This window comes from Dipodomys ordii, unplaced genomic scaffold (assembly GCF_000151885.1).
Source record: "Dipodomys ordii isolate 6190 unplaced genomic scaffold, Dord_2.0 Scaffold8, whole genome shotgun sequence".
Lineage (NCBI taxonomy): Eukaryota > Metazoa > Chordata > Mammalia > Rodentia > Heteromyidae > Dipodomys > Dipodomys ordii.
In genome coordinates, this window is record NW_012267224.1 from 23,189,947 (window position 1) to 23,200,290 (window position 10,344).

The 10,344-nt window shown below is 35.6% G+C and overlaps 1 long non-coding RNA gene across 1 annotated transcript in view; it reads left to right on the plus strand.

The window, feature by feature from the left end:
* Positions 1–548: 548 nt before the first annotated feature.
* The window catches only part of LOC105980250, a 17,859-nt gene continuing 8,063 nt past the window's right edge, over positions 549–10,344 (plus strand). Inside the window, exon 1 of the long non-coding RNA XR_001174727.1 lies at positions 549–559. This is a non-coding gene — a long non-coding RNA (uncharacterized LOC105980250). The remainder of the gene's footprint in view (positions 560–10,344) is intronic.

Consider the following 10,344-nt stretch of genomic DNA (forward strand, 5'->3'; position numbering starts at 1 on the left):
TCCCTCCACTAAAATCTTTTCTGCCTGAACCATGTGGTGGTTTTCTTTTGGCTAAAACTAACAAACCTATTTCCTATTCCTATTATTAGTAAAGTACCTCATTTGCTCCTTAATTTTTTTTACCACTCTATTGTAGCAATAATATACATTTTCAAGTCAGGTATCTTATGAACTTTCCATGTTATCAGTATTTGTAGTATTAGCATTAGTACTGTTAGTATTAGCATTGTAGTATTGCATTAGTACTGCAATTCTAGGTAAATTTATTCAGATTTTCAGTTTATTTTTCATAACTATCCAGCCAAGATGCTCACAGAACAAGAAAAATAAACAACATGCATCGAATTCAATTATGAATGACCTATTTAAATAGTTTCCCACTGTTACTCCTAATTTTTTTAAAAAAGCACTTGATGCTAATGTATGAAATGAAGCATATAGTATCAGTAGACATTTTAAATATTGCTTGGTGCTTTGAATATATAATCATGCCAGCTGTTGATCCACTGAATAGTTTGATCTATCAATTAGGTCTATCAGCATTAAAGCATTTGCTAGCGTTTTATTTAGTACATTATTCCAGCTACAAGAATAACTAAAGAAACTAAATTTTCATTTAATAAATTAAGAGTCCTTCTACATAGCTTATTGAAACAAGGAAATCCACATAAAACAATATTTTATGTGACTGGCAATAAGACTCAATTAGATATTTCATAGTTGTTGTACATATAATTTCTTTAGCCATTTTTATGGGCATGGATTATGCACATCTCTTGGCTACAGTAAATAATGCTCTAATGGAATTAGGGTATAGTTATCCTTTAGTGTAGTGATTTTATTTCCTCAAGTATCTGTCTAGAGGACAAATAACTAAGTCACAGAGGAATTCTATTTTAAAATTATTTAGAAACATTCCTATTCTTTCTAACACTTAATAACCTCTTTTCTTGTTGATAACAATGATCCTATCATTGTGGGTGAGATTTATAAATTGCTTATAAATAAACTAGTAAACAGATTCAAAAGCTCAAATACATAGAAGGAGTGAACAAAAGATGGTCACCAGAGGATGAATGGGAGGAGGTGAAGGAAATGGGAAGATGGAGGTCAAAAGACACAAAGTTTCAGTTAAGTTTGACAATAGTAATTACTTTATTAAACACATGCTTATCAAAATATTGTATTTTCTATGTTAAGTATATGATAAACATAAAATTATTTAAATGTCTATCTTTAAAATGTTTCATGATTGATTATATTTTGTCACTCATGGTAACATGGCTAGAATATCATAAACAGAGTAATTGAACTTGTTATAACTATAAGCAAAATTGTTGCTGAGGTTAAATCATTATGGTATCCGGACCCAGCTACCAAACAGGAGGTGAGATTCAGTTTAGACATTCACTGATTTATAGTTTCATTAGGGAATACAAAAGTAAAGCCCAAATTTCAAAATAAATATACAATAAATTCTTTAAGAAAAAAAGTAAAGCATACAGGTGTAAGATTTCAGTGTGACAGACATTTGGCTCCCTAAGAACATAAATGATCAAATATATGCTTAGGCACACTAAATATAAGTACAATTCTAATTGATATGGCTTTATTACTATATTTCTATGTGTTATAAGACATTTTCACCCATCTTTGGTTCATTTAAACAACTACCAACATCGTGGTTTACATATTTTACCATCAGCAAAAACTGTCGTTGGTCCAGAGTCAACATGTCTATAAAGTCAAGATAACAACACTGCTTTACTCACACTAAAACACTTCCACGATATGAAGTCAATGTTTTAATGTATTATACTTAGTAAGTTATTACATTTATTAAAATACTGAAATATGTATATTTATAATTATCCCTACAGAAGCATCTATAACAGATAATGAATTTCAATATGATATAGGATGTCTGTTACATTTTAACATTAGAAAAGGTCACCTTTGGAGGGGATGTGGACAGAAGGGAACCCTACTGCATTGTTGGTGGGAGTGTAAACTTGTTCAACCACTTTGGAAAGTAGTATGCAGGTTCCTCAAAAGTCTCCACATAGAGCTCCCCTATGACCCAGCAATCCCACTTTTGGGCATTTACCCAAATATCACAAACAAGACCATACTAAAGCTACCAGCACAACTATGTTTATTGCAGCATTATTTACCATAGCTAAGATCTGGAACCAACCCAGATGCCCCTCAGTAGATGAATAGATCAAGAAAATGTGGCATATATACACAATGGAATTCTATGCCTCCATCAGAAAGAATGACATCATCCCAGTTGTTAGGAAATGGAAAGACTTGGAAAAAATTATATTAAGTGAAATAAGCCAGGTGAAAAGAAACATAGATCCCATGGTTTCCCTTATTTGCACTATCTAGTATATATCTGAGACAAGCAGAAAAGGTCAGATAAGATGATGTTAAGTGAAATGAACCCCAAGGTATGGACACAAGTGGTTTTTTCCTTTCTTGCTATTGTATACCCTCCCCCACTGTTTTCACTGTATTTGTTGTTGGTATAATTTGGAGAAGGAAGGGAAAAAACAAATTGTTTAAATAGGGATACAGGTAGACCCATTGCAACAATGCAATGTACAAGACTCTGCGTGGAAAAATGAACTTTACAATTCAGGTAGGGCGGGGGAAGAGTGTAGTTGTGGAGATGGAAAGGAAGGAATGGTAGGGGAAAAACAAAGGAGGAGGTAATAATGCTTGATAAGAAATGTACTGATTACCTTGCTCATGTGATTGTAATACAGGATTTTCACAATAAAAAACTTATTAAAAAAGAAAAGAAAAGAAAAAGTTACCTTAGTAGCATGCAGATACACTTACTACAGCTTGGATCATATATTCCACCATACAGCTAACAGAAAGATTCTTTGTATCATGATGGGTATTAAGGACCATTAATGGGGGAAGCATACAACAAACACAGGGAAAAAACAATGGTAGCTACTATAGACGAGTCCTTATTGACTCACTGTTAATGTATGAATGTATTACTTATACAATGAACTTCCCCCTACCCTCATCACAGAAGAGTACATGATCCAAAGTAAAACAACCAACTTCTCCCGGAAACTTTAGTGTACATAGAAAGGGGGGAGGGGAGAAATTAGTTTCACTTTCAGTTGAATCACTGATGGTATTACACCTCATTGTAGACATAAGCAAAACTGCTCTAATTCCTGGTTTTTCCAGGAATTGGTTTTCAATCTTTTGAAAATCTGGTTACCCTACCCAATCCTTATACTGTGGTCGGTTTGATTGTTTTTAATTGCTAAAATTATTCTAAATGATAACCTGGTAATTTTAAATCATAAGTAACTCTACATAATACCCCATTACTACTTGGGTACATGAAAAGATTCGAGTTTATGGAGTTGCTTCTTCTATGAGAATAATTGGTGATTTGCATGGAGTATTGAACGTTTTGAACAAACTGTAAAACCATGTTTAATAGATAGTTGATATGATTTAAACACTATGGGAATGAAGACAAAATAAACATCAAATCCAAAATAAATATTTTGGAGATTAAAGGTCTCCACATGGAAGAAACTCAGTGTAACTGACCTATAACTTAGTAACTAGCTAATCTCTTAGAAGGATCACTGCATACCTAGGTTCTTTTGCTTATTAAAGATTTAGAAAACTGACTAGTTCACAATAGCAATAGCCAGGTCAGTCTTGGTGAGTGGGAATCCATATTATGGAATGCATATGTCACTTCTACACTGGTCTTATTCTGCCATTTTATAAATAACCACCCTGAATAAACTCTGAGTTGATTATGAATAACTCTATGCACAGACTAGATAATATTATTTTATTTCTTTACTTACAAACTTTCTTTGAAGCAAAAATGTTACTAAGGAAAACTCATTCTAGGATCATTCCCTCTGTTCAAGTGCCAATTTGTTTGAAAATGATGAACAAAACTCAACATTATTTATTGTTCATACAACTGGCAAGATTAGAGGTGGGGGCCTACATTGGATATCAAGCAACCAGGCAGGATCAAGAATCTCAGTTTATCAGTTGTGCTTCTTTCTGTACTTTTTATCATTTTCTTGAACTAAAGATAGAAGCCTCAAGTCAAACACCAGTAGCTCACACCTATAATCCTTGCTACTCAGGAGGCTGAGATCTGAGGATCACGGTTCAAAGCCAGCCCGGGCAGGAAAGTCTGTAAAACTCTTATCTCCAATAAACCTCCAAAAAACCAGAAGTGGCGCTGTAACTCAAGTGGTAGAGTGCTAGCCTTGAGCTGAAGAGCTGAGGGACAGTACTCAGGCTCAGAGTTAAGCCCCATGATCAACAACAACAACAAAAAAAGATAGAAGCCTTTCTTTGATAGAGGGCATAACTGGAACAGCATCATGCATATTTCTTCTATTTTCCAGGGTCTGGATGTATTGTCCCAAAGAGTCTAACTCACTCAACTTGGATTAAGTGCTCATCTCAGTCACAGCCAGACTTCAGTTATGTTTCAATCCTCATGTACAATGCAGTAACTTTCACAGAAGCCCCATCAAAACCTCATGGCATATGGAAGGACCAAAATCCACAGACAAGAGTATTAGTATCAAAACAACAAATACTTATACGCAAAAATTAAGCATTACAATAAAATGCCACTTTGTGAATTTAAGAACTGTGTAAATTTAGCATTAAAGATTGAAAAGACTTAGAAAAATCTTTGAATGAAGTGAATTATCCCAAAATTAACTACTCTAAGAAGTAACAAAAAAGATAAAAGTAATCATACTGTCAGTACTTAATGAAACTCTATACAGAAGCAAAACAGAAAGCTATGCATGGGAAATGTGATTTTATATATTTTCTGATGCAAACTAGTAAACTGTCATCTTAAGACAATGAAATATCCATGAACAAAACACACAGCATATAAGAAACTAGATGTGGAGACTACCATTCTAATCATTTCTGCTCACACAGCTGAAATTCCCCCAAATATCTATTTGATTTTCTGCTTTGAGCTCTAAGGCATTACTGGTGTGTTGTAACAAACTTCACAAACTTGGACACAGTTTTTTACAGGAAGGCAAAACTAAGTTGAGGTTACTTAGGAAAACTTTACAGGACTCCATTTCATGGTGGGTGAATCCAATTAACTCACAAAAATAAGGAGGTTGATTAGTTAAAGTATACTTTTCTCTTCCTTTAGTTGCTTCCCTTTCACTATTCAATTACCTACTTGAGTTCCTAAGATCCAAGTCTAAGGAAACCCAAAACAAACAAGTAAACAAGCTATAAAATTAGATGACATAATAAGTAAATATTGTATTTCTCCAATTTCTAGTATATGTGCCAGTTTTAGTACACAACACCCATTATACTGGGTGCTGGAGGCTCTTACCTGTCATCCTAGCTACTCAAGAGGATGAGATCTAAGGATCTCAGTTCAAAGCCAGCCCTGGCAGAAAAGTCACTGAGATTTTTTATCTCCAATTAAACAACAGAAAACCAGAAGTGGACCTGAGTATCAAAGTGGTAGAGTGCTTGCCTTGGGCAAAAACTGCTCTGGGACAATGCCCAATTAGGTTTCAGCCTTGCACTGTGTTCAAGCACACGTAGGGAAGAAAACAACTCCTCTCATTAAAAAATTTCAGAACAGAAAATATATTTTAAAAATATAATCTGTAAATGTTTATGTTTGTTATTTAATAAAAAGATCTTGTTGACGTTTCAAATTCATTTACCAATCACTGCTACCACAGAAATCCTAGAATTCTTGATGGGTACATTTACCATTTATGACATCCTTATCTCCCTCCAACTAACCAGCAGAAAACCAGAAGTAAAACTGGGGCTCATGTGGTAGACTGCCAGCCTTGGGCGGAAAAAGCTAACTAGGGAAGAGACTCCAGGCCCTGAATTCAAACCCCAATACTGGCACAAAAATTTTTTTGCAAGTTTGTTCATAAAAATAAACAAAAGTAGGTTGGTTGTGTATACTAAAAAATACAAGTATTAATTCCAACAAACAGGAATATTTTGTTAAAAATGGCATACGAGTATTTGTTTAAAAAAAATGCTTGTCATCCAAGTACACCATTACTCCATGTCTACTTATAGTAAAGAAAAAGGGAAATCTGAAGCAGGAACAGAGTAAGAAATTTATTTATTTTTAGCTATGCTTCTATATTTCTATTAACCCATTCAACACATATTTATTTTACTGTAGCATAACACTTTTGTAGATAATTCACAGTGTGTCCTCAATTTATTCGGTTTTATTTCATTTGGGGAAAGGGTAATTAAATAGCTCCTAAGGAGATACATTCCTGAGTCTTTTCCTCATGTATACCATTGGAGCATGCTGAAAGGTATGTTGTTTTGTTTTGTTTTTGGTTTTGTTTTTTTTGGGTCCGGTCATGGGGCCTGAACTCTGGGCCTGGGCACTGTCCCTCAGCTCTTCAGCTCAAAGCTAGCGCTCTACCACTTGAGCCACAGCGCCACTTCCGGCTTTTTTCTTTTTGCTTATGTGGTGCTGAGGAATCGAACCCAGGGCCTTGAGCATGCAAGGCAAGTGCTCTACCACTGAGCCACCTTCCCAGCCCCCTTGTTTTTGTTTTTTTGTTGGTCCTGGGGCTTGAACTCTGGGCCTACTCGCTGTCCCTGAACTCTTCAGTTCAAGGTTAGCACTCTACCATTTGAGTCACAGCGCCACTTCCAGGGTATGTTTTTTTTATCAATAAATAATGGCCACTTCATTTTCAAAACTCATTTACATAGGTAATTTCTTTTTATTTCTAAACTTACCTTCTTGCTTCTCTTTTTATACTATCACTATTGCTATCTTACATCAGAACTATGCCATCTAGACAACTGCTGGTATTCAAGATGCTGGTATTCATCTTTAAATTCATTTTAGTTATTTTTAGCCTATGCCAGTTTTACTCATACTTTCCCAGCACTCTCAAGCTCCATCTCTCACTATTTGTGAAGCAAATCTGCCCAAACAAAGCACTTTATTAAGTCTCCCTGGACATTGAGGTAAACACTGCAGGATTTGCCTTAGGCAAATGCCTAACCATCATTTTGGAACTCTTTACTAACTCCCGGAATGTCTGATTTTTGTTGTTTAAAAAATCAAGTATTGGATTTACTCTCCCTTTTTTTCCCTGCAGTTCCCCAGTGAATCTATAATTCAATTATAAACTTAATCTATTTCACTAAAGTATTTCACTTTAGCTTCAGCTAATGCTTAAAGTGCTAATACATTGTACAAATCACATAGACTTCATTAGGCAGAAATAATCTCTGCAAACACACATATATTTTATCATTCTAATGTAAAGATACTATGAATAAAAATATTTGGTTTTAAATAATTTTTAGGTAAATCTTGACTGATTTGGTATTTCCATTTGTCTTTTTAAATCATCTCACATTAGACCCAACCATCAGGTAAATATATTGGGAGCTTCCTTTTGAATTCTTTACAAAAACTTTGCTGGGACCAAGTATTTCTTCTTTCTAAATGAAATCATAAGAACTCCAATACACCACAGTGATTATTTAAACACTCAGTTAATATCAGCACCGCTGGCTGGGAAGGTGGCTCAGTGGTAGAGTGCTTACCTTGCATGCATGAGGCCCTGGGCTCGATTCCTCAGCACCACATAAGCAGACAATGCTGGAAGTAGTATTGTGGCCCAAGCAGACAATGCTGGAAGTGGCCCAAGTGGTAGAGCACTAGCCTTGAGCTGAAGAGCCCAGGGACAGAGCCCAGGTCCAGATTTCAGGCCCCACGGCCAACAAAAACAAACAAACAACAACATCAGCACCATTGTCCAAAGTGTTTACTGCAATCCATGCAAGGTTGCTGCCATGTTTGCTCTGTTTAAAGAGAACAATGTGTAGTGAAGTCTCTCTATGAACTCCAAACTTACACAGCATAAGGTATCACTCTCATCAAAGCACTTCTTTCCACAGAGTGGGGAGCAAACAAGGGACCCTTGTACCTGTGGTCCTCAGGCTTAAGAATTTCACTTTTCATTTTAGGGATGTCAATTAGTGTTTACCAGGATTTAACTACACACTGCAAGAAAAGATAGCATTTTTTTTGTTCTGTCTTTTATAGCAGTAAAGTGAGATAAGACAGTATAAATCGGTACAAAGCTAAAGAAGATCTTAAGCTTCTTGATATTTACCATTTCAGTTACTTAACTATGTTTAATACATTTCATATTGAACGTTGAAAATGAACACAACTTAAAATCAGAGCCCTTCTATCAGTTCTTTCTTAAAGCACAAAGATGTGGGCATGTTGAGTAATCCTTTAAAACACAATTAAAGTTACATTTTATTCCTTCTATAACCAATCAATGGGCACAAATCTCAGCAGGCCCCTTTGGACTTTGGAGGCAACATATTTATCATCTAGTTCATTTACCAACTGGCTCCAAAACTATTTTTGAACAAGGCCCAGAATAAAAGAAGGATATACAGCACATTCAGGCTGCTATGCAAGCCTAGGCTATTTGACTCAAGATAGTATTAGTACCTAAAATATTGGCAGACAGGAATGTTCGTTGGAGTATTTTGTAGGCCCATGTAGGTAGATGAATTGTAGAGCAAGTCCCTACCATCATCTGCAAGTAACTACTACTATTTTAAGAAATACAAATGATTGTGCCCTTATCGAAGATTAGGTGACTTTAGGTCTGTGGGATCATTTCTGGATCTTAAATTCTATTCCATTGGTCCTCAGGCCTTTTCACGTGCCAGTACCAAGCTGTTTTTATAATAGCTTCATAATAGTACTGATATTCCTCTAGCACTGTTCTTCCTGCTAAAGATCATTTTTGCTATTCAAGGTCTTCCATTATTCTATATGAATTTTTGGATTGAAGATTGTTGTTGGGATATTGATGGGTACTGCATTGAACTGGTAGATAGCTTTTGGCAGTATTGCCATTTTTAAGATGTTAATCCTCCCAATCTAGAAGCATGGGAGGTTTTTCCACTTCCTTAAGCTTGCTTTAATTTCCTTTTTCAGGTTTTAAAGGTTTTCATCTTAGTGGTCTTTCACATCTTTGGTTAATGCCTAGGGATTTTTGTTTTAAATAATTTATTTATGAATACTAATATAGCTATTATAAATAATCACTAATAATTTTTTATTGTCAAGATGATTACAGAGGGGTTCAGTTACATAAGTAAGATAAGAAGCACATTTCTTATCAAACTTGTTTCCCTTTCCCTGTTTTCTTCTACTTTCCTTCCCCCCAGCCTCCTCTCCAAGTTGTAGAGATCATTTCCAACGTATTATCTTGTATATACCGCTGTTGCACTGGTTCCCCCCTTGTCCTTTGTCTCAACATTCTGTTTGTTTTTTGAAGCTATTACAAAAGCAGTTGCGTTCCTGATTTCAGCCTCCTTCTTCTCATTGTTGGCATACAGAACAGAGAACTCAAGTTAAATCCTTAAATCTCCCTGCACCATAATCAACTCCAAATGAATTAAAGACCTTGAGGTAAGAGATATTACAGGAAGAGATAGGGGAACCACTAGGACTCCTTGGCACAGGTTGAAACTTCCTAAATAAAGATACAGAAACACAAAAAAATCAAAGAAAGGCTAGATAAATAAAAACCAAGGCTGATTGCATTAAATTTCAGAGCTTCTCCACGGCAAAGGACATAGCTAGCAAGATCAATAGAAAGCCCACGGATTGGGAGAAGATCTTCACAAGCTATAAAACAGACAAGAGCCTCATATCAAAACTATACCTGGCACTCAAAAAATTAAACTCCCCAAAAGCAAATTCTCAAAGAAACAACCACCCCATTCATAAGTGGGCTAAAGAATTAAAAAGAGACTTCTCTGAAGAGGAAGTAAGAACAGCCAATAAACACACGGAGAAATGTTCAAGATCTCTGGCCATAAAAGAAATGCAAATCAAAACTACATTGAGATTCCACTTTACCCCAGTTAGAATGGCCATTATCAGGAAAACAAATAATAACTGATGCTGGCGGGGATGTGGCTAAAACGGAATACTACTACACTGTTGTTGGGAATGTAATCTAGTTCAACCACTCTGGAAAGCAGTATGGAGGTTCCTCAAAAGACTAAACATAGAGCTCCTCTCTCATCCAGCAATCCCACTCCTGGGTGTTTACCCAAATGGTCACCAACAAAGCCATACTAAAGCTACCAGCAAAACTACGTTCATTGCAGCATTGTTTCCCATAGCTAAGATATGGAATCAACCCAGATGCCCCTCAGAGATGAATGGATCAAGAAAATGTGATATATTTATATATATATATATATATATATATATATATA